The sequence below is a fragment of the Rhinolophus sinicus genome, chromosome 4 (assembly GCF_057876585.1).
Source record: "Rhinolophus sinicus isolate RSI-liver-muscle chromosome 4, RSI-T2T, whole genome shotgun sequence".
Lineage (NCBI taxonomy): Eukaryota > Metazoa > Chordata > Mammalia > Chiroptera > Rhinolophidae > Rhinolophus > Rhinolophus sinicus.
In genome coordinates, this window is record NC_142504.1 from 111,318,473 (window position 1) to 111,343,563 (window position 25,091).

Genomic DNA, 25,091 nt, shown 5'->3' on the forward strand with positions numbered 1-25,091 from the left:
ACAGCAGCATGTGAATAAACAGTTGTCTAAAATTCAAATATCTATCATCTATCAATGTGAGAGAGAGTGCACGCCATGTGGGATATGCTATAAGTGACGCTTAAGAAATGTGATATAAGAATGTATAGGAAACATTCCTATGGCTTTTAGGGGATGGGAGGGTTAATGAATGAGGTATACTTGTTATGTATGCATTTAGCATTTTCTCATTTAATTGAGACTGGCAGTAAATGAAGTGAGTCTTCAGCTCAAGATAATAAAGGGGGGAAAAGAACAGTCCTGTGAAGGAAAAGTAATAGGGATAAAACACAATTTTTTTAGTTGAGTCTTTTGTTTCTTAAAAAAATAAGCAGCTTAAAATAATCAATATTCCAAAAGGCATATTTTGGAATGGCAAACTCTACTTCACCTCACAACTTACCAAAGAAAAGGCGCACCTCTCACAAATCATAAATGTTAGTAGAGCATAAAACCTCTGGGAATCAGAACAAACTTACAGTTCAACAATTGGTGTCAGGAGAGCCTTATTTAATAAAGAAACTGCATTTAATAAAAAACATCTTATAAATATCCCTGTTTAAGGCAACTCACAGCTTTGGAAATTGAACATTTTAGCCCACTTGAATAATGTTTGAGTTTAGTTTAATTTTAGAACTGGCTGAAATGAGTGATAAAATTTTATTTAGTGATCTTGCCTCTTCCATCCTTCATTCATTGTAAAGGGTTGACATGGTTACTGGAGGCACGTCCCACAAGAACTGCGAAGGGAATGTCCAGGGAACAGAGAAGGTGGCAATAAATACTGCCGCCATTCCCTTAAACTCACAGCTAGGAGTCAGGCTTCATGGTCTACCTCAGAATTAGAACATTCGAGAAGTAGCAGTCTTTGAGAAGTTTGTTTCTTGAAACTCAATGTTGAGAAAGAACTTGGAGAGTGTGTTCATTCAACCCATGACTCATTTTGTGTTGCAACTGCTCCTTCTTTGTGAGTTAAAGATAAGATGAAACAGACAACCTTATTCCCAGTAAGTCAGTGTTGCAATTTTGAAAAATTGAATATGTGCTAGTTGTGTCACAATTTTATAGTTTCTTTTTTTTTAAATTAAAGTTTATTGGAGTGACAATGGTTAGTAACTTTACATAGGTTTCAGGTGTACAATTCTGTAATTCATCATCTATATATATCACATTGTGTGTTCACCACCCAGAATCAGTTGTCCTTCCATCACCATATATTTGAGTTTTATAATTTCTAGAACATTTATTCAGATGTGAGAAGAAACAAGTTCCATTAATTTTTTTTAAAAAATATATTGTATAGTGGAAAATCCATATACAAATACCCCATTTGCACTTCATATGAAATTTATTCTTCCAGGACCTCAAGCCAAAATATGTAGGGTTATCCTTGAATGATTTATTTTTCTCACAGTCCATATCCAAATGATTATAAAATCTTATTGACTCCACCTCAAAATATATCCAAATTTTAAACATTTCTTACAATCTTTTTCACTTGGGCCATAGTCATAGGTACCTCCCTGATTCAACTAACAAATGATTTCATATTATTGTTTTTTTGTTTTGTTTTTTTTTTTTGTTTTTTATTGACTTCCGGCTTCTGCTTTGCCTCCATAAAGTCTGCTCTTTACAGAGTGGCCAGAGCCATCCTTCTATAATATAAGTTGGCTCATGTCCCTGTGTTCTAATCCCTTTAATAGTATCCCAAAATGCTAATAGTCAAATTCCTTAAAATACTTTACAAGCATTGCAGATTTTGTAATTTCTACTATAGAGCAAATGCTAAAATTAGAAAAATGAGCTGGACCCTGTTTCTTTTCTGAGCTCATTGCCAGCAACTCTCACCCCTCGTCCTCCCCTTTCCTCTCTACAGGTCCCCTGATATCCTCCAATGCACCAGGGATCTTGCTGCCCCAGAGAATTTGTACTTCTCATTCCTCCTGCTCCCAGGTGTTACCATTTCCCAACCTCCGCGCTTACTGATCTGTGTTATTTGGGTAAACGCTAAGTTTAGTAATAAAGAGATTTTAAGTAAACTATATTAAATGAGTACCTATTTCTGTCCTCCTCATAGACATTCTCCCAACTCTAAGTGCATCCTCACTCCACGTCTTTGTTGAGGAAACCGTGTTCCTTCCATTTTAATCTCTTTATTTTCTTCGGGCGCTATTGTCATCCTCGTGGATGAACATGAAGGAGAAGAGCTAGGTCAAAGGATTTCCTTTAAGAAAAAGAAGTACGGTGGAAATCACATGCATTACTTCCACTGATATTTCACTACAAGTAGTCACATGTAGTTACCAGGGAGATTAGAAAAAGTGGCCTTGGGTACAGCCATGGCGGGGGGGGGGGGGGGGGGAAGTGAATATAGGGATAAGTAACCAAGTATGGTAACCTTCTGCTACTTGGTCTTTGCTCAAATTTAGTTTTTGGGTGAGTCCTTCCCTGATCATCTTATTTAAAATTAACCTTCTCCCTTCTCTCTCAATTTATGTATTTGTTTTACTGCCTTCTCACACAAGAATATAAGCTTTGTGGAGCCAGTGATTTTGTGACTTCTGAATCCCCTCCAACAGGGTCTAAAATGAACACAAATAGACCATCAGAATAGCTAAATCATTTGAAATCAACAGAGAAAATATCAAAATACTGTCTCAAAACAGAAAGTGTTCAGTAGCCCAACATTTTACACTTTTACATTAATAACAGATAATTTTTAATGGAAAACATTCTACAGTTTCAAAAAACTGAAATTTAATAAAGTCACAAGTGTGTGAATTACAAAACCTAACAAAGATAGCATAAATTATACTACAGGTTATGTAATAAATAACAAAGACATAAGCACACTCCTAAAAGACTCAGAGAAACTTAGTTATGAAGAGGGAAGGGAGGCACATTGGATTATGTCCATGTTCCCTGTAAAGAGGAATGTGAGTCACTGCTGAGCACAGGAATGGCATGTGACTGGTGAGTGATATATGAACCATGGTAAGTTTTAAAAATTGTGGGGACTGAGTGGATTTTCTGACAGCATCAACTCTGGATTATATGATTTTGTTGAATCTTGGATACTGGCTCCTAGGCATTCCTCAGACATAACAGATTTGATTCAGTCTTCCCTACCTTTTGATCTTGCCTGAATATCCAGACTGACTGTTCGGCTTCTGAAAAGGTGAGCAGCTTGTGAATTCATGCCAGATAAATATGATTGACTATGAACCAGCTCAAAGGCAGGGTTTTGGATATAACTTTAACATTTAATTCAGAGTACTTACTCATGTTGGAATTCTGTCAAGCATTTATGAGCATTTTCTGTTCTAGTTAGAATTAATTTAGCTATTAGCCTTTTCTTTAGTAATATAGGTATTTTTGGTCTCAAAATTTAATACCCTTGCCTTACAGGGATGACCTTCACCTTTTAACAGTGTCACATTTTAAATGCAAAGAGTAACTATCAATAAATACCTTTAAATAAATTTTATGATCAAAATGACATGAATAATTTGAAACCCTTGAGTGGTAGAAACAAATTTAAAATAATATCCATGTATTTTTTTCATATAAGAGCAATTTTTTACAACCATAATTTTAAATGATTTTGAACCTTCCCTAACCCTTTCAATATTTTCAAAAGAATTAATGGTTTTCCAGCCCTCACATTATATTTCTCAGTTTAGCAGTGCTAATGGAATTATAAATACTGTGAGGTAGTAAAATAATGAATAAAACATTACACATCAAAGAATAGTTATTGTAGCCCATTTGACAGTGACATATGATTCTAATCTATTTGAGTTGGGCAATGTTACTGGGAAGTACTTTAGAATATTTCCAAAAGTCAGCTATTTAAGTTAAAAAGGAGCGAAATGTGGTCATGGAATCCTCTTTCCTTCCTTCTCATCATTATTTCCCATCAGACGTTTGGAAATCCTAATTCCTACATCCTAGACACCCATGTTTTTGTGCATTCATGGGCAGAAGTCTATATGTGAAGGTGACCACACGCGTGTGCTGTATGTGACAGAAAGTCTACTTTCAGCCAATGATTCTGAAATTTGACAACACATGCAAATCCTCTAGAGTTTTGTTTACTGTCTGTATTAATATTGGTTCCAGGCCCAACCTCCAGAGATTGTGAGTCAGGAAGTTTAAAAGGAGTTGGAAATAAATCTATGAAAACTGCTGGCCAGATTCTTTTTTTCTTTTCTTTTAATTAAAGTTCATCGGGGTGACAATGGTTAGTAGAGTTATATAGGTTTCAGGTGTGCAATTCTGTAATACATCATCTGTATATCACACTGTGTGTTCACCACCCAGAGTCTGGGTGCTGACAAGATTCTGATGCTCAGTCAGTGTGAGGAACCACTGATCAAACACAGCCTGCCACCTCTCTGTATTTGATTCTGGGAATGAATTCAGTCATGATTGTTCACATGTGTGGATTTGAACACAAACAGCAAGGAATGAAAGTATATGGCCTCAACTCTAAGTCTTAAGGCCACTAACTATGCAAGAACTACTTTCATTGACCAATCAGATACTACATTCTTTGCTCATTTGGTTCTAAGGTATCTGCTTCCCGCCTGAACAATTCTCCAAATTACCTGGGATCCTGCAAATCAGTTCCCCCCTCCTACTGGGTAATGTGGACAGCTGCAGATTTTACTTTTTCCAGGATTGTTCGTCATCTAAATGATATAGGAAGATGCCAAGAAGGTCAACATATGCCTTATTTAGAATTTCAAACTAATGTTGAAGTATTTCCTCAATGGCAGCAATAACCGTAATTCCAGATAATTGTTTTGCATGTAAACTGGTACTAAACGAGCTTTTATATTTGTGCCAAATTTATATTCCAATGTAGCATTTAATATTGTGACAATGTCTAGGTGATATTGGAGATGGAAGTCTGTATTTTAATCATACAATAGAAAGAGACGGTTAAATCTGTTCTCCCTCACATTGTAAATAAAGCAAGTGCTTAGGTTTCTTCTTTCAATTAACTTTAAATATTTTGAAAACATAATATGGGTCCATGTTGTATGTGTCTAATCTCAAAATTCTGTTCATATTTTGCATCATTGTCTATGTATACAATTTAGGTTTTTTCAAGTACGTGTAATGTACAGTTTTTACATTTAATCCTAAGAATCTTATAGACTGACTTATAAAATATTTTAAATAGCTTGGCAGAAGCAGTATCTTTAACAATTTTTTTCCACAGTATCATTCATATGCTAATGTAATTAAAAGAAGAGAGCATTAATTAAAATTATTCTTGCTGTTTAGCTAGTGAACTGAAAATCCTGAGACATCTGATTTCTAAAACTGTAAGGTAAGAAGTAAGGAGTATTGATTCCTTTCTACACAGTTAAACCAGCCAGTTTTAATTTTTATAAAATGCCAACTACTAAACTTCTGCAAGAGGAACAGCCGTTATCTTAAACACATATAAGAGATAAAATTTACTCCTTTCTAAAAATTATTTTCTGCCAACACAGAATATTTTGTTCTTACCTTTGTAAGTTACTACACTGTGAGCTTCCACGGTGAGAAAGTTCATGAACTTAATTGTCCAACCTTTCATATTATGAAAAGTACATGTTTCATCAGCAGCTACAACAATGAAAAACAGAACGTTTCTTGTCTGTAGTGATTGTCTTCACCACCTTTCCCCCCCAAATTTCAATTTCAGAAAATGTATCACTTAAGAAAATTGGACAAGTACAAATACTTATACATAGATAAAGGCAAATCTGATTTTGTTGAGTTTCTAAGAAATCCTTCATTTATGGTGATTTAAGGGATTTGTATGGGTAATTGTTACTTAATTTTTTATGCATTTTGATTTATACACTGGCTTTAGAAGCGTAGTCATGTCAGATGTGTCCCCACTTCAGAAAGCGCATTCTTTGTAATAAATAATCGCAGACCCATGTAAATTAGCCAGAACTAATAGATTGTTCAGTCTAGCTGTACTTTCTGAAAAGAAATATGAAAACTACTTGGAGACATTTTATGAATGACTAAATTGAACTGTGTGAAATTATTAGACAACTGAGAACTGAAACGTTCTCATTGCTTCACATTGAAATTCTCACATTACAATATTCAATGGTCGGTCCTAGTTTATTAACATCACATGGCTTATAGATAAACAACTTAAGAATAATCTTCTTAATAATAAGAGCCTGTAAGAAGACAGCTGTCCAGTTATATGTCGTCTAAGAAACCATACTGTTTACAGAAGTTTATGTAATTTCTATATGTAATTTCTATATCGTCCCAATATTCCTTCATACACAAAGTGAAAAGGCTATGAACTAATTAATTTCTGTTGAAATTTGAATTAGTATTGATTAATTAATATAATATTCACAGTGAGATTTTCTTCAGGTTCATTGCTCTACTTATAAATGATGTTGATATGGGAATCAATGAAATTTTGTCACTAAGAGTTAATGGCTGGAAAGTTTTAAAAATTAAAACTAGTTATATTTTGCTGCCCTAAATTATTAGATATTGGAGAGCCACCTGTATCTCTCTACATCTCCCTTATTAAAGAGAGTGTATTTTATTGTGGAAATTTTCAAAAGTTGAGGGAATTGCATCATAAACCTATGTACACATCATTCAGCTTAAGCAATTATCAACTCATGGCAATTTATTTTGTCCATACTTCTGTCAACTTTCCCCATCTCTCTGTGTTAATTTGACGTAAAACCAAACATATAACATTTTATTCTCAAATATTTTACCATGTGTATCTTAAATATACTTGTTCTTATATTACCCAATAACTTATATCACATAAAATTAACATTAATTCCTTAATGACATCAAACACCCAGTCAGTGGTGAAATTTCACCAGATAAAATACACAGATATCAAATAAGCACATGAAAATCTTTACATCACCATTAGCCATTAGGGAAATGGAAACTAAAACCATATTAAGATATTGCTACATATCAAATAGAATGGCTAAAATTAAAAAAAGGAAAAATAGGGACAAACTATATGCTGACACAGGAGGAGAGGAACTAAATGATTCATACATTGCTGGTGGGAGTGTAAATGGTATAATCATTCCAAAAAAGTCTGTCAGTTTCATAACAACAACAACAAAACAACAACAAAAAAAAACAACAACAACAAAAAACTAAACTTGCAACAATCATATTACTTAACAATTGTACCTGTGTGCTTTTATCCCAGAGAAATGAAGACATTGGTGAAAAATAAGACTTTGATAAACAGATATTTATAGCAGCCTTATTTGTAAGAGCCAAAGCTGGAAACTTCTCAGATGTCCTTCAGCGGGCAAATGGTTAGAGACACTGCAGTCCCTCTGCGTCAAGGTACACTGCACCTCATAAAAAGTAAGGAACTATTGATACACACAACCTGGAGAATCTGTAGTTAATTATGCTGAGTAAGAAAGGTAATCCCCAAAGTATACATTCTCTATGATGCCATTTATGCAACATCCTTGAAATAACAAAATTAGAATGAAGAACACATTATTGGTGAATAGGAGGTAAGAAGCAGTAGGTAGGGTTGATTGCAAGTGGATGTCACTATAAAAAGGCCACACAAGGCCTTTGTGTTGTTGGAACTGTTCTTTATTTGACTCTGTTAATGTCAGTATCCTTTGTGTGATATTAGATTTGCAAGGTAGATTTGCAAGGTATCACCGTTGGGAAAAACTGGATAACAGGAACAAGGAATCTCTCTGTATGATTTCTTACAACTGCATGTGAATTTACAATTATCTCATACTAAAACGTAGTTCAAAAAAGAAAGAAAACAAGGAGCAAGATGCGACTTTTTCCATTATAGGTTATCCAGACAAATCTTCCTCAAGGATAAAAGGTTTCTCATGATGTCAACTCTAACAGTGAAATGCTGAACTGAAATGTGGGATCAGTGAAAGCCATTAATTGTTAAAGAAACACACTTGCCTCTTCTGAGATAGTCTCTCTTGTTTTTCACTGCACTTTTACATGGGCCATCACTTTTTTGGCACTTAATGTCTCTGTTGGTTGGTTGGTTGGTTGGTTGGTTGGTTGGTTGGTTGGTTGGTTGGTTGGTTGGTTGGTTTCAGGCTTTACCTTAGAAGAAAGCTTGAGTTCTGAGGATGCAAAATTCACAGGACTCAGATGGCACCCATGCCATTCCAACTTTCCAAGCTTCCCCTTACTCCCAGCAAAACGCAGAGTGACATCGTCTCCCACTTTTACCTGCTGTTCCCAGAATGCCTAGCTGGAATTTCAAGCTGAGGTAGGAGCTCCTTAATTTGGGGTACTTGCTTTGACTATTTGTTTTCTTGGTTCTCTAGTTCATGAATCCATTTGTTGGCTCTCCACTTCCTCTACCATAGTTGCCGTAATGGCATGGGCTGGCTTCTATTAGTGGTTTCACACTACCCATCTCTCCCCACCAGACACGCACACCTCACAGTTTAGAGTTTGTGAATATGTCTGGTATGTCATTTTGCGGTATTGTGTTGGCTGTGGGTTAGGTACTATATATTGTTATTCTTTTTGATCTATATACATTTGTGGAAGGCCTTCTTTGGAACAGTTCAAAATGATGCTGCTGCTACCACTGCCATCTTATCTGATTTATGACTTGTGGCGTTTCTCTCTGACACTTACATGCTTGTTTCAAATCTTAGGCGATCAAAGAATGAGATCAAATATCTGTTTCATCTTTCTTTAACACTTAGTTGGAGTTCAGTTTTAAGATGAAAGCAGAACCTTATACATATGAGATCACCCACCAGAAAAAGAATATACAGACAGTCAAACAGCATAAAGTTCATTTTATTCCTTATTTCTACACCATTTTTGCTCTAAACTATCTCCAACGTCTAAAAATCCTGGGCCACATCATGGGAAAATGACTTTGAAGTTTATCAAATAATATTTTGGAAAATAATAGATTCTTTAATAGCCCCCTCTAATTTAACTAGTTGGCAATACTGGAATACAGTGTTAATAGAATAAACCTGGGCTTCACACATGCTAATTTATTATCTTGAGTATCTTCCTTTTATTAGGAGATTTAAATGGTGGAGGGGGAACCTGAATCATCAGGTATATGTTACTATCAGTGTGAAGAAATGCTTACATTTTCAGATCTGTCTCCATGAAATGCAGAAAATTACTTAAAGTTAGCTGAGAGGAATAAATGAATCCTTGACTAAAGGGTCATTTCTAAAGAAAGTGAAATCCCAGAACAAATTACAGTGCAGAGAGCATGGCGGATGTTTCTCATTTTTCATTTCATTTGCTCTTTCTTCGACTTTTTTTTTTTTTTCCCCAAAGTAAAATGATTTAGGAAAAAAAAAAACAAAAAAAACTAACAACAACAACAAAAAAACTCAAAGAAAATCTTTAAAATTACAACCAAAAGCAAAGTCATCAAGAACAGTGGAAGAGTTGTATGAAAAATATTTTCCAAGCTGGTCCTAATTATGTCTTGGCTGCTACATTCCCTCTGTTTCTTTTTCTCTGTGCCTCAGACTTCATTCTCTCAATACCTCGGAACTATGTCTGAGAATGGTTCTGCCTATGTATAGGCTTTTCTTTTCCCCTTCCAAGTTCAACAACATACTGTTGTCAAATTTAAGTTCAGGAACTTTGTAAAAGTTAGATCAATTTGCATCTTGTTTTTCTTCTACATTGTTATAGCTCATTAGTTTATTACATGGTCCGTGTACATAAGATTGAATAAGCAAATTCTACAAATAATGTTGTAGGTAAGATATAATATTAAAACAATGCCTTCTGGTAAAAATATGTATCTTCTCAATCAACATTCCCATTCTCTCTTAGTTCTAACTGTCCTTTCCTGCTACAGCGCTGAAGCCAAGTGAGAAACAGTCAGATGGACCTCACATCCCTCTATGACACAGAGAGAAAAACAAAACTCCGTTATTGCCATCTTTGTGTGCCAGTCTGCTGTGGTATTACCATAATATTCTTTGAAGCCAGACAAACTCTAAACCATCTAAACATATACAAGGAAATGAGTGTCTTCTTTTAAACTTGGTAATTTATGGGGGTTAAAGGTGTTACTATGTAAATGTATTCTAAAAATATTGCATTCCTCAGGATATTTCATAAAATATTTTCTTAATTATCTCCTTATGTTCCTTAATATACTTAGTGATGGAGTGCTTTTTTATATAAATGTGGATTTCCTTGTTGGAAGAGATTAAGAAAAACTCATTTTTATGTAGTGCTTATTGTGGGCCAAGTACATTCCTACTCCATTAATGTCTAATACGTTCCTCATGGAAAACCTTTAATGTCTATATTGTTTACTTTTCCTCAGATGACGAAACCAGAGTTCTGAGACCCTAAATGACATGCTCTCATTCATCAAGCAGAACAGGAATTCAAAACCCAGGCTGTCTGGTGAGTTTATGCTCTTTCTGTTACACCATCATGTTTTATGTGAAAAAAAGGGATCTGAAATCAGGCAAGTGAAAGTATAGTCTTGTGAAAGAAAATGTTTGAATATGATGCAGTGCAACGCTTTGTTTTGTGGCTCTTATATTAGCTTTGGAATAATGTCCTAAGTCAACAACGTTTAACATATTTTGAATAGCACTATCGTTGACTCTAAACTTTTTTTGAGTTCCACGTTCCATTAAGAAGTGATGGTAGCCATGGGTGCCTATGCACAGATTTCTGCCTCCTGTATCAGGAGGTACACTGATTCTGGGTTAAAGAACTTTGAAGTGAATGAACAGTATCCAAAGGTATTTAATTTTAAAAAGACATTGCTAATTTATCTTGGCTGTTTTGAAAGATCATCCTCCTTCCTAGTCACGGTTTAAATAGTCTGTGTGTTTGATACGATCTGTAGAAAAAAAGTTTATTACTCAAAGTTTATTGTCATCATGATTCATCAACAGTCTTTTGTTTGTTGTTGGTTTATCTCTGTTTTTCATCATTGGTTTCTGCTACTGTTTACTAATAGGTTGGGAAGGGAAGTCAGGTGCTCTAATGATCAATAATATTATACGTGTATATTTTTCATAGTGTTTTTGTGAAGCTCTGAAATAGGAGTTTGTTGAAATGAACAGCTAAATGAGCTTTGATGATTTCACTGTGTATTTTATCAATTAAGTATTTTAATGCCATTAGTATAATAATTGCGATCTGTGTACAGATGCCCCTTATAAATGCATTTATGTTTTAGAGTATTTAGACCTATCAGAAATTATATTTCCAACCCACTAATATGTACCAGTGTCATAGAGGGGGGCTAGTTCATCATTGCAAAATGTTAAATAAGAGAAATAAGACATGTTTTTGAGGCTTAAGGAGATATACTATTGTCGATTATGAGCAAACGAAATGAAATGTTAGCTCATCTCAGTGTATAAAAATATCATCATCATCATCACCACTGAGACCTCCTCTCTTGTTCTGGTGTAGAATCAAAAAAAAAAAAAAAAAGAAAAAGAAAAAAGAAGAAGAAGAAATATTTCTGCCACTGCCAGTGTTGTCTTGGGGGTGCACAGATGAGCCGTGGGGAGGACAGACTCAGTGCTGATGATATGGTACCAGGCCATTCCATATTCTGTGTTCTCCACGTGCAGGAGAAATGTGTCTGTTGATCCCACCCAGCATCATCCATCTTCAGCATTACAGTTAAACACATAATGCTCAGGAAGTGCTTGCAGCCTCCTTCCTTGATCTGGAGCTGCAAATGCCAAACCTTCCCACAATTGTTTTAAAATTGAGCATATTACAATATGTTTTCATAATATGCTGTTTTTATAAGTTGTGTGTGTGTGTGTGTGTTTGTGTGTGTGTGTGTGTGATGGTGCGGATAGACTGATGTTTATGACTAATGGCAAGAATTTAACTTGTCTTAGATGCATTCTTACTCTACTATGGAACTTTTCTTCTATTTCACTGGATGGGAATGTACTTACTGAGACAATGAAACTCAAGTAGGTGGTTCTAATCTTTATTTTTTTCTTGCCTCCCTTTCACTTTTTTTTACACACTTAAAGTATTTTAGGAAAAATGAACACAAAGAAAATCTTATCCTACTCGATTTTTTTTTAAAAAAATGCATTGATGAGTGGTATTGCTATTTTTCTTTTTTATTTTGAAATACTCTGTGATCCTGGTACTTAGCCGTTCTCCTGGTCTCGCTCCTGTTTCAGTGCCCTAGGCAGATCACTCTATCTCTTATATTTTTCTATACTCACCCCTTCTGCACTGTCCCATTTCTGAGTTATTAACACTTTCAAGCTGTTTTTTTTGTTTTTGTGTTTGTTTTTAACAATAGGCATGGTGATTTGAATATCCTGCACAAAGAGGGCTTTTTATCTTCAGAGAAAAAAGAAAAAAGCCATTTGGAAAATACAACTGTGTGTCTCCAGGGCCATATAGAGGGGACAAATGTAAACGGTTAGTTAGTGAGAGTTTGTGAATGAGAGAGAGAGTAAAAATATCATGGTTTCCTTATTATGGACACTGAAATAATGTCAATAAAATAATTCATTTTGGACCATGCACATTTACCCGAGGAAAAACAAAATGCCCTTTACGTAAAGACATCTGTGTATCCAAAGTTCAAAATATGCTGAGGGCAAACATTTTCCGTATTACTTTTGAAACTCAAGAAGTGAAAAAAAAAAAAAAAAAAAAAGACTCATTTTTCAAATGTTAATTCCAGGTTCTTTCACTGGGGCTTTCCATCTCTTTCAATATAGACACAAAGTAATATTAATATTTGGAAATAAGAAAAGAAAAAAGAAACCTAAGGCATTAATATGGCTAAATTTTAACATCCTAAATAAAGGCATAAATTCAGGGGTAGATCTAGGTTTTGTGGGATCCGAAGCTCATGCAAATCAGGGGCTCTCTTTAAGAAAAGCAATACAACATATGGAGATAAAATTAGTTACAAAAGTGAGTATATGTTTAAAATAGAGAAGACATTAAGAAAAAAACGTGTAAAAGCAGACAACTCAATTCTGAATATATACACGCATAGTTAGTTATACCTCTGTAAAAGTTTTTCTTTCATTTTTTACTGCGTATTATTTGCTTCTTTTTTGACTCATCTTTAAAGTATAAATAGAATAAAAAATAATCCAGTATTTTTAGCATAATGGATTAAACATTTTTTTAATTGTTATTTGAAATTCATAAAATTTGATACCTCTTGTAGATCTTTAATAGTTATGTCCCTGGACACATAGTATAATTCCTAGATAGCTCTTAGTTTTTTTCTAGACAAATATCATATCTATCCCTGATCTTTTAAATACACTTTTGGAAGTTGCTAACTGGTGACCCTCAAGTCCACTCCCCAGCCTCCCCATCTCGCTGTTCACCACGCCTCCCCCTTGCTAGCAAATCCTCCCAGACTGCAGACCACAGGACAATCCCGGGAGGGCCTGCACAAGCATTGGCTGTCTTAGGGGTCACAGTGAAAGGCTTTCACGAGGGGAGCGGTGCTAATGGGTTCTGAGCAAAAGCAACAGAGTCATTGGGAGCTTCTTTTGAGAACTGCAATAAACATGGATGAGGAGAATAATTAAATATATCCTAACATTCCCAAAGAAGAGAGGAGTGGAGAGGCTGTAATTGTGTGGTGGAAGTGATTACCAGACACAGACTTTTGCACCCCCACCCCTTAACACCTGCTGACAGCGTCTTGTACAAGGGCAGTTACACCAAAGTGCTTTATTGATCCCCACGGAGTAGCCCTGGTCTGAGTGTTAACTTTTCCCTGATCCTATTGGAGTCAAGACTGCCCCCACCTCCCACCCCCCACTGGTAATCTCTACAGCATCTGCTTGGCTCTGCACCTTCCATCATTCATTTTATTGACTTTAATAATTTAACCAAATTGGGTTAAACTATCAGGTGTGTGTGTGGATATCTGTATTATTTAGGGTAGTCTAACCAGTTATAATAAACAGACCTCAAAAGCCAAACGCTCAAGGTTATTTCGTGCTCCTATACCAGTCCTGGATGGGTGCCAGTCATTAAGAGAGGGTCTTCTCAATCAGGTCATTCAGGAACCCAGGCCCATGTTGTCCTTGCCATTTTCAACTGGTTATTTCTGAGGCTTCTAGAGTCATCACAGTTCTAACCTGCGCAAAGCACGAAAAGAGCAGGGGCAAGGGTGTTTGAGAAATTCTATGGGTTTTGTCGGGAACCCCACTGTTGATGACCTAGTTCTACGGAAGTCAAATGCCGAACTGCAGAAAGGCTGGGCGATGCGGTCTAGCCATGCATGCGGGAAGAAGGGAAAATGCTTTTAGGAGGCAGCAGTCTCCAAAGGTATTTCTAAGTTCTCATTAGCCTCTATAATCATTTGTTATGTACCTGAAAGAATAAACCTATTTAAATTACAAAAAAGATGCCAAATTACAGTCTGTACATTTTATTTTCACTATATACTTTTCAGATAACTCCCTTTAGAGATTTACCGAATGAATATTGCATTTTTAATATCTATTTTTTTTGTTCACTTTACCCAGCAACAAAGTAATATAATTACATTTCTTGAGTTTATGTCTTTTCTTAATTCAATTACCAGGCTTTTGAAGGCAAGAGGATTTCTTCCTCTTTATATGCATAATAGCAAAGATTGAGGCACCCAGTAATAATATCTAAATGTAACTGAATTATCCAGCGCTGCTTATTTTTATTTTTCAAAGAGAAAAATCAGTGATTTAAGAGTTATCTGTAATCATTTGATGTGGTTATGAACTTAAGTGGCTTCTAATGATATTAGAAGTTTCCTCTAATCATCATAGGGTGGGTTTGCATGATTAAAATATTAATTTTTGCTGATTTGTTGTTAATCAAGGATTAAATCACAATGCAGTGGAACTAATTTAGTCATTAAAAGAAACAAAAGTAACTGTACCATGAAAACGAGACTATGCCATTCAGGGAAACGTTTTATCTTGTAGCTTGGTAATGTATCCTGTGATCAAGTCAAAGGTGGAAATACCTGGCCACTTTGCGTCATGGCACACAGAGATAATGGTAACATTTTCATAGCATCCTGGTGTCGGTGACAAGGCTTTTTGTGTCCACTTTAAGTCTGGCCTAACTGCCCTGTGGTTTGCATAGTCAATGTTTAAGAAACCTAGATGGGAACTTCTGGTCTAGAGAACAGCTCCAAATCTCTTACTATTGTGATGCTAAATGGATACCATCAAAAGGATATTTGGATGGTATTTCATAATGTAAGAAAAGAAAACCTTATACTGAAATGCATTGTCTTGTTTTCGTTGAATGGGTGATCAGAATGGAGAAACCTGCTCAACATTCTCTATCCATTGGTATCCAGTAAGCAATAAAACTAAGTAGTGAAATGAAGTTCTAATATAAACTTGGTAGTGTAGGCTAATTGTCATAGGATGACATGATAGCCATCGATAAATCATCCTCCTGACTTAGCATGACTTATTTGATAGAGACCCAGGCGTGATTATAAAAATTCGAAAACGTTCTTCAAATGTGACTATTCGCTCAGCACAAATGCAGAGAAGGTTTGTCACTATAAACCATACTGCTGATAAGACAGTATTTTCCTACTTGAGAATATGAATCATTTAATGGAGGCCCTTGTTGTCGGTTCACGTTCAGTAGGCAGGTGATGGGCCAACATTGATTGGATATGTGAGTCCCTGGTGGCTCTTGAGTGGACCATGGCCCAGGCACCCCCAGGGTGTCAATGGCTCAAGCTCTCTAGGACCAGAACACATGAAAACAGTGCAGGTTGGTGTGTGTGTTGGCCTGTGGGATGCTGGGACAGTAAGCCCAGCTGTTCTGATGCAGCAAAGCACACACTGCCACGTACCTCTTGATGCTTAATAAGAAGGAAGCTATTGAAAGCTATGCTGCAGTTCTTTATGTCAAATCAAGGCTCAGAAAGGGACATCATTTAATTATTGACAACCACATCAAAGGAAAATGACCAACAATTTCTAAACTTCAGTAAATTATATAAAAATAATAGAATGGATTACAAATGGCTTCCATTGAAATTTGCAATCTATATTCTTCAATTCATATTGTTATAGTCTAGTAGTTTTATTTATTTCAGAAAATTTTTCCGTGTAGAATTTCCTGATTGCTTTTTGTTGCTCCATATTTTTGTCAAGGGTAGTTATCATTATTATTTTTTTTTAATTTTGCCAAACTGGTAGGTAAAAATGTAATATCATTTTTATTTTAATTCTGTATTATTTAATGGGGCTAAGCCTATATCTGTATATGTATTGTATTATTTATTTTGATAAACTCTTCTCTTGTTTCTCTTCTGAGATTTACCTAGTCACAGGCTTGTTTTTTTCTTCATAGAAGATCTGTGCTTTTCCTATTTAATTTATTCAGGACTATTTTTATATATATTTTCCCATTTTCATGAAAATGTACTTTTTTAAAAAAAATTGGGGGTGGCAATTGTTACTATAGTTACATAGATTTCAGGTGTACAATTCTGTAATACATCATCTATATTTCACATTGTGTGTTCACCACCCAGAGTCAGTTCTCCTGCCATCACCATATATTTGATCCCCTTTACCCTCTTCTAGAGCCCACTCCCCCCTTACCCTCTGGTAACCACTAAACTATTGTCTGTGTCTATGAGTTTTTGTTTCTTCATTTTTTTGTCTTGTCCTTTTGTTGTTTTCAGTTTTATTTTATTTATTTGTTTGTTGTTTCTGTTGGTTTGTTTTGTGTTTGTTTTTTGTTTTAAAATGGTTAATTTTGTTATGTGAATTTCACTCAATAATAGAAAAATATTCAACCACACATAACAAAGTCATTAAAATCAAAGCTGATACAATTTTTTGTCTACAACATTGGTAAAAAAATTTAAAATTCAATAATACTCTGCACTGATGAAGATATGTAGAAACAGGCACTTGTGCATAATGTTGCTTGGAGAGTAAGTTGGCACAATTTGGCAATAGCTATCAAAAATTTAAAGGAACATATATCCTTTGACCGGAGAAGTCCATTTGTAGAATTTTTCCTTATAAATACATGAATGCATAAGTATAACCTTGTTTATAATGGTAAAAATTAAATATGCATATATATATATATATATATATATATATATATATATATATATATATATATATATATATATATATATATACATACATACACATATACATCAGTTAGGGACCGGCTAGATAATTTATGGTACATCCATAGAATGGAGTTCTATATAGACATTAAAAATGAGAAAGATCTGTATGTGACAACAGGATCTAAGCTACATTATTCTGTGAAAATAGTAAGGTATAAATGATGTGATCTCATTTGTAAATTTAAGTGTGAATTAATTTCTTCCCCCCCCTCCCCAACCCATGGACAGATAAACAATACTGTTAACTGTGGTTACTGTTTGGGACGAAGGACTAGAGGTAGAAGATGGGAGAGGAAACATACTTTATTTTATATTTTTCTGTACTGTTTAATTTTCTTTCTACAAGCACATACAAGCAAATCTCCACTTCTCTAATTCTCAAAATCGAGAACAAAATAATTTCTGTTTGCTCCATACAATGATGTTAGAATTCTACATACCTTTGTTTCCCCTGCCCCTCTGTTGATTTCTTGTGCAGAGACAACCCCACCCTGCGCTGGGTCAGCATCAGGTGACTTTGGTTCTCCCACAGCAGTTTCTTGGTGAGAAACCTGGACAGTGTGAATGCTGGTGTCCCTCCCCCAGGGAGCCTCTGTGCTTGGATTCAGCCTCTGACCCTCCAAGGAAAGAGTTAAAATCCAGCCAAGGATCCTGACTGACATCTGCTTGGTACAATTAAACACTCTTATCCCTGCTTGGAGTTCTCACCAAGTTGGTCGTGTGGTATGTGGGGATGAACCTGCCTTGCTGGGCGAGTGCGGTGGGTTTGAGCTGGCCGTAGGAGCACTACAGACACTTGAGCCCATCACGCTGAGTTAGCATTGGACTCCAAATTAGCTGCATATCTAAAAGCAAGCATGGCTGAGGCTTTGTCAGCCTCTTCTTGCCAAGGTCAGTCCCGCTAGAGCGCAACCTGCCCTGCCTGCATCCTTTCAGGATGGACATGCTCTGTTTAGATCCCACCTCCACGAACATTTGCCCTCTGCTGAACTTTCCATAGCCAGGAGGATGCACAGCCCATCCGCACAGGTCTACTTCTAATGGATGCACTGCTTGCAGGAGATGTGTGTGCACGCAGCTCGGAGTGTCACAGGGGGACAGCTTGGTTTGAGCCTCTCACTATCCCCACAGAGGGTAAGGGGGCTGTGTGGGCAGTCGGAAAGATGGACAGTCAACAGATGCTAGGATGCCACATCTGTGCCAGAACTCCTCCAGGCACAGGGACGCTGAGGAGAGAATTCATGGCTCTTGCCCACAAAGAAATCCAAGCCTAGCAAGCAATTAGACTGTGAGTTCCTCCAGCGCACGACCTAAAGAGGTGAGAGCCAGGCTGCAGGATGTTTACAGTTTTATATACCACACATCAATGAAATCATGTGGTTCTTGACTTTTTCTGTCTGACTTATTTCACTCAGCATCATACTCTCAAGATCCATCCATGTTGTCACAAATGGTCCTATTTCATCTTTTCTTACCGCCACATAGTATTCCATTGTGTATATATACCACAACTTCTTTATCCATTCATCTATCAAAGGACATTTTGGTTGTTTCCATGTCTTGGCCACCGTAAATAAAGCTGCAATGAACATTGGAGCACACATTTCTTTATGGATAAATGTTTTCAGATTTTTTGGGGTAAATACCCAGGAGAGGGATTGCTGGGTCATATGGTAATTCTATTCATAATTTTTTGAGGAACCTCCACACTGCCTTCCAAAATGGCTGCACCAGTCTGCATTCCCACCAACAGTGTATGAGGGTTCCTTTTTCTCCACAGCCTCTCCAACACTTGTTACTAGTTGTCTTGTTGATGATAGCCATTCAGACTGGGGTGAGGTGATACCTCATTGTGGTTTTTATTTGCATTTCTCTGATAATTAGTGACGTTGAACATAAAATTTACTTTTAATTTGAAATTCAAAATGGTTTCCCTAAAGTATTAAAAATATTGGTTTCTATATATGCATCTAGTCTTCAGCTAATTAAAAATATGTAGTGTATCATTATGTGTTTGTGACAGTCTTTTCTAAATTTATAATCATAACATGCAGCTAAATTTATTTTGCTGAACATTTCACTTTTCTTACCTTATTGCGTTACCTAGGACCTCAAGATAATATTGAAAATCTCTAGTGAATTTTATTTCTGATTTTAATGAAACTATAATTAACAATGTATCATTCAGTACGCTGTCTTTTGTATCATTTTAGCTGATACATAGTCTTCGTAATATTTAATTATTTTGTCTATTTTCCAATGCTACTCATTTTTAAGTTAGGAATAATTTGTTCTGTTTTTCTTTCACGTCTCTTAATGTAAATACATGGAATAAACATTAGTATAACATATATAAGTAATGCTGTTGCATGAGTTTAGAAGTTACAGGGATAATACATGTAAACAATACTAACAACAACAACAAAAAGCACATAGATGAGTTTGTATACAATTTAAACTAAAGTTGGTTAGATTTTATCTCAGGATGATAAATCTCAAACAATTTAAGTTCCATAAAGCTCTCAGCATTTGTGGATGGTTTATGAGTCGAGGTACAAAAGTACTGAGCTCAGGAGCTATTTAAAACATTAAAAACCACAATATGATTTAAACTACATAAACGTTTATAACCTCATCCCACAAAATAACTAGTAGGTTTTGAATAATTTTAAGCATTGTTCTAGCTTCAGCAACTATCAGAAGATTCTCAATGATATTAAATGGTTGGAGAAATTTGTTGAGATTTTTAAAACTTGTTCTAGATTTGCTTCCATTATTCTGAGATTCTTTTGTATCAAACCTTCTTTAAAAGAATTTAATATTGTTATCTCACTGTTCATGACAAAATAGTTATGTGTGTGTGTATACATACATATAATATCTAATATAAATATAAATATATATATATACTTTTTAAGGAAATTTTTTACAAACAAGATATTTTTAAAACTTTTAAACTTTTAGTTTAAAACTTAAGTATCATGGAAGAATTTTTCTTAGCAAAATAGATGTGCAGATTTTCTCCATTTAATAGTTATTGATACCCAGAGTTCTGTCCTATTTCAAGAGTCTTTTCTTGAATTTTTATCACTATTTCAAAAATGAAGCTTCCAAAAGTGGCTACATTTTAAATCATTCCTCATCACAGCTGACATATATTAAAGTGTGAGCAATTTCTCTGAAGAAAACACCAGACTCTTTCAATTCATTTTAGTGATTCAGTTGGATTGATTCTCAGAGAATGTAACTTTGTAGAGGATGATGAACAATTTTTGAGCAAGTTATAAGTACTTGTAAATGAATTGTTAGTGAGAACTAAAGAACATAATGATTGCGTTACCATTAGCTAAATATCATTTGTTTTTATTAATTATAAATAGTGAGGGTACTGTTAAACTAACTCCCTAGATGAACAAAACATGTGACAGTTGTTCTGAGATTCCAGAAACATTGTGACATCAAAATCTTAAATCTGATTATTCTTCTTTAGAAATAAAACAGATCTGAAATTGGTTCCAAAACAATGACCCAAACCAGTGAAATCATGTAGAAGTTTTTTTCAGATAGAACAATTAAAATACTGCACTAAATCAACTGAATAATATAAAGATGATAGTATATTGCTACTCTCGTTTGTTACTCTAATTGTCTACATTTATGGAGTTCTGCCCTGGGTAGTTTTAATAGCAGTTGTTAACCATTGTCATTTATCAGCCAGCTTATTACAGTTCAAAATGGATGTGTAATTGAAACACTTGAACAAGTTAAAATTGACAGTAAACTCAGTCTGATAGGCTTTGCTTAATGAACTCGATGCAATAAAATTTTAATGGTTGTCAAGCATTTATAGAATATATTGCCCTAAAGTTTTTAATTTTATAATTAACACATATCAATTCAAGGGGGTAAGTTCATATGAGGCAAGTGACAATTAAACATAGCATTATTTCTAACATTATGGAAATAGTAATGATTTTCCTTGCCCTAGCTTCTTTCACTCTTTTTTTTTCTTCCCCTCTGGATAGGTGAATTTTTTTTTTTTTTTTTTTTTTTTTTCCCTGCAGTGAAACATAACTTGGAGGGCAAGAAGAAATTTTGCTTAACTCAAAATATCTTACTCACTGGCTAAAATATCTGAATATTTATGCTAATATTTTACATCCAAATTATTAGATCTTAGTGTCAAATGTAGGCATTTGTTTCACCACACAATCCCACTCACGTTTGCAAACATCTCTGAGCATCTGTTTCTTTATCTATAAAATAGCAATAATTATTTATTTGATTGTGAAAATTAAAGTAGGTGGTAAGCAGAAAATAAATGTTATTTAATATTATTATTATTATTTTTATTTTTATTTTTATTTATAGTTTGCAATTTCTGCTTATGTTATCTCATTCAATCTTTAAAACATGTTAACTCAGAATGGTTATTTTTAGAATGATTGGCAAGAAACTAGTTAATTAACTGAGTTAAAATTCATATTAGGTAGCTGGTGACCTAGCAGGATTGAGACAGAAATCGTGAATGAAAAATATCTTTAGAGTATGAAACCCTAGGTGTCTATATAGAGCACTGTAAAATCGTTCCCAGTTAAGAGGGTGAAGAGGGACATTTGTAGACAACAAATGAGTATAGAGCTGCTAAAAGTAAAACAAAAACATCTGAAAAGAAGATAGATGATGAAAGCAAAAGCTCCTCATTCATTCATTATGTAGCAATGTCCTCCATCTTCTTCCTGGAACACAGAAACTCAATTGACCTTAATAATGTGGGAAATGTGCCTTGTGTGTTTCAGGGCAGAAAAGTTAAACATATAAACTTTTGGCTTAATATTTATGATTATGTTCCCTATGTAGCTCTCTGAACTCTCCCTATTCTAGAAAATAAAATAGACTTCTCTAGAAGAGTATACTTAATGTGTCATCTCTTTTATAATTTACAAAAGTATTATATGAACCATTGTCTTTAAAAGTGTTTCAGCCATGTTTAGTCACCTGCATACAGTAAATGCAATTGATTCTCTTCACAGAGATACATGCATCTTTTACTTCCATGCCCCTTGCCAGACAAAACTCTAATCGCTTCTTCAACAGAGGATTTTCCATCTCTCGCAGCTTGGGAGATTCTATCTCCAATTTTGGCAGTGTTTTCATAAATACATAACTGTGTGAACACATGCTTTTGTTATATTTTTGTGAACAAGTATTCTGAGTTAACTAACTTGATTTTCTCCCTTAAATGTTGCTTTACGAAGCTTTCATAGTTATTAATGCTCATTATATCTTTCCAGTGAATTTTAGTGTAAGCTTATTGAGTTACTTGTAAAATCTTTTGGGTCGTCTAATTTTGCTTGGTTTATTTAAACAGAATTGACCTCTTTACAATCCGAAGTCTTCCCATCCAGAAACATGCATGTCTTTGCATTTGTTTACATTATCACTCACACCTTTCGATGACATTTTATATGTAATTCCTGTGGATGTTACACAGCTCTTGGGAGGTGTTGCAAAGTACTTAAGAGTGATCTGTGTGCGCTAGCAACTATTTCTTTAGGTGTTGGCTGTCTCGGTTGTTGATATTTGCACCTCATTACATGGTGTGTTAGTTTTTTCTCAAAAATTTGGTGGATTTTAGTTGTTCGCTCATCTTCTCATTTTACTCTGTGTGAAAATTGTGACACTCTACTAAATGAAGTGTTCCTAATTTAGTTACTTGGTTACTTGTCTCTTATGTTACTAAAAATGTTTATTTGGACATAAATTCTACTACATTATTTCTTAATGGACAGCTTCATTTTTCTTTCAACTGTTCTCCATTCATCTTAATTTTGAATCACGTATACTGTAAAAATCACTTCTCATTTACTTTGGAGCTCCTATAAATACTGCATGTAATTTTTTTTTTCTTTTTCAGAAATAAGTATATTTTTAGAAAGAAGCACTTTATTTTTAATGCTACTTTTGCTCCTTTCCTATTTTGCAGATTCAGTTGGGCTTCATAGTTTTCTTTTATTTATTTTGAACTACTGCAAATACATTTCAACCTACACTTTCTCGTAAATATTGTATGTGGCTTCATTTTAGATTATTTCACTTTTTAGAGATGATATAAGACTCGTATTCCTTAGATCTGAGATTTGAGGACTGCATTAAGTGAATTTTTATTGCCAGTTTGGACAATTAAAGAGGAAGACTAACCTGGATTCATGGGAGATTCTGAAAAGCAATTTTCTCTACATTGAAAATTCTTAAGCAAAGGCAAATATTTCCACATTTGATTATTTTTGTGTTTCTTTTTTATTTGAGGTATAGGCTAAGATTTTGTGATCCTCTTTCTGCTTTTATTCCAGACTCAGGAAAACACCTTCTTCCCTTGATATTTGCCCCCTCACAGGGAATGTACTTCTGTGTAAGGATGAACGTGGACAGCACTTGGAAGCTGTGTGGACGAGAATTTCTCTGCCAACCAGTTTTATCTTTGGTGGACTTAGCACAGCGCAACAGAGCACATCTGTGGCCAGTTTACAAACTTAGCATGCTCTCAAACATGCTTTGTTTATCCTTAAGCCTGTCTCCATCTGTCACACCTAAAAGTAAACTTGAATGCCCATCTTTTCAGGCAAGTAGTGTCCTTGAGCAGGATAAACCCAGAGGACCTAAATGCTGAGCCCTGCTATTCATTGCTTTAATATTTGTTGTGTTTATGCTTATTTTTTTATCCTTGCTACAGTAGCTTATGAAGATTTCTGATCTATATAAAACAGTCTTCAAATGGGTTCAGCTTTTCTTTCCTAAGATTCCCTGTTTCCTCTACCTCTGTCTCTCTAAATAGCAGGCATTTGAGTTATTCTGCATGAGACTCTATACTTCTTTCCATAGTACGCTTAGGTGTGCAGACATTGTTTTTGTGATTAACTCTCTCAATTTGATTCCATCTATAATATATTTAGGAAAAAAAAGTGTGTGTCTGTGTGTGTGCGCATGTTTGCATATGGAGCCAGAGTAGAAACAGGGAGATTATATTAAAATAAGTCAATAGTCAAAAAGTCAAGAGTGATATGGTGAGTGCCTTACATAGTATGTGCACGATAGAATAAATGACTAATGACTAAATAAATAGTTTGTTAAAACAAAGATATGTAGGTACCTAGGTAGCTAGATAGATAGAGTGATGATAGACAGGCAGATAGATGATAGGGGATTGACTGCACATGGATCTGAAGGATCTTTGAAGGGTAATAGAAATATTCTAAAATTGATTTTGGTGTTAGTTACACAGCTCTGTAAATTGACAAACAAAGAAAGCTTTGTGTATACTTGAAATAGATGACTTTTATGATATGTAAATTTTCCTCAATAAATCTGGTTTAAAAAGATCACTTAAAATCTTATAATACATATAAAAAATTGAAAAATAATAAATCTATTCATGAAACAGACACTGTGCTGACCACCTTAGACTGGAATATGAATAACAGCAATGATTGACCTGAAAGCTTTCAGTCTAATAAGAGTGTATTGATGAGCCTAGCAATGGTATTCTTCATTTCTCATAGCAATTTGTGGTTTTTTGTGTGTGTTTTTTGTTTTTTTTTAATCTAACATTTCCATCTACTATCCAGTTACCTCTTTCCATCTCACTGGTGAAATTCTCCATATGTTCTTACAAGTTTTCTGTCTTTCTCACTAGTGCCTTTAACGTATTAGTCATAGTTATTTTAAATTGCCTGGCTGATCGTTCCAGCATCTGGGTCACATCTGAGTCATGTCCTGTTGATAATTTTGTCTATTGACAGTAGATTTTCATTTTTATTTTCTTCCTTGCTTTTGTGTCTTTCTGAAAATTGTTGATGGACACACAGAGAGTATGTGTATTTATTCCTGGAAATGAACA

At 34.9% G+C, this 25,091-nt stretch overlaps 1 long non-coding RNA gene across 1 annotated transcript in view; it reads left to right on the forward strand.

The window, feature by feature from the left end:
- Positions 1-25,091, forward strand: part of LOC141573128 (uncharacterized) — a 215,594-nt gene that overhangs the window by 98,123 nt on the left and 92,380 nt on the right. The window contains exon 6 of the long non-coding RNA XR_016021209.1: positions 10,370-10,452. This is a non-coding gene — a long non-coding RNA (uncharacterized LOC141573128). The remainder of the gene's footprint in view (positions 1-10,369; positions 10,453-25,091) is intronic.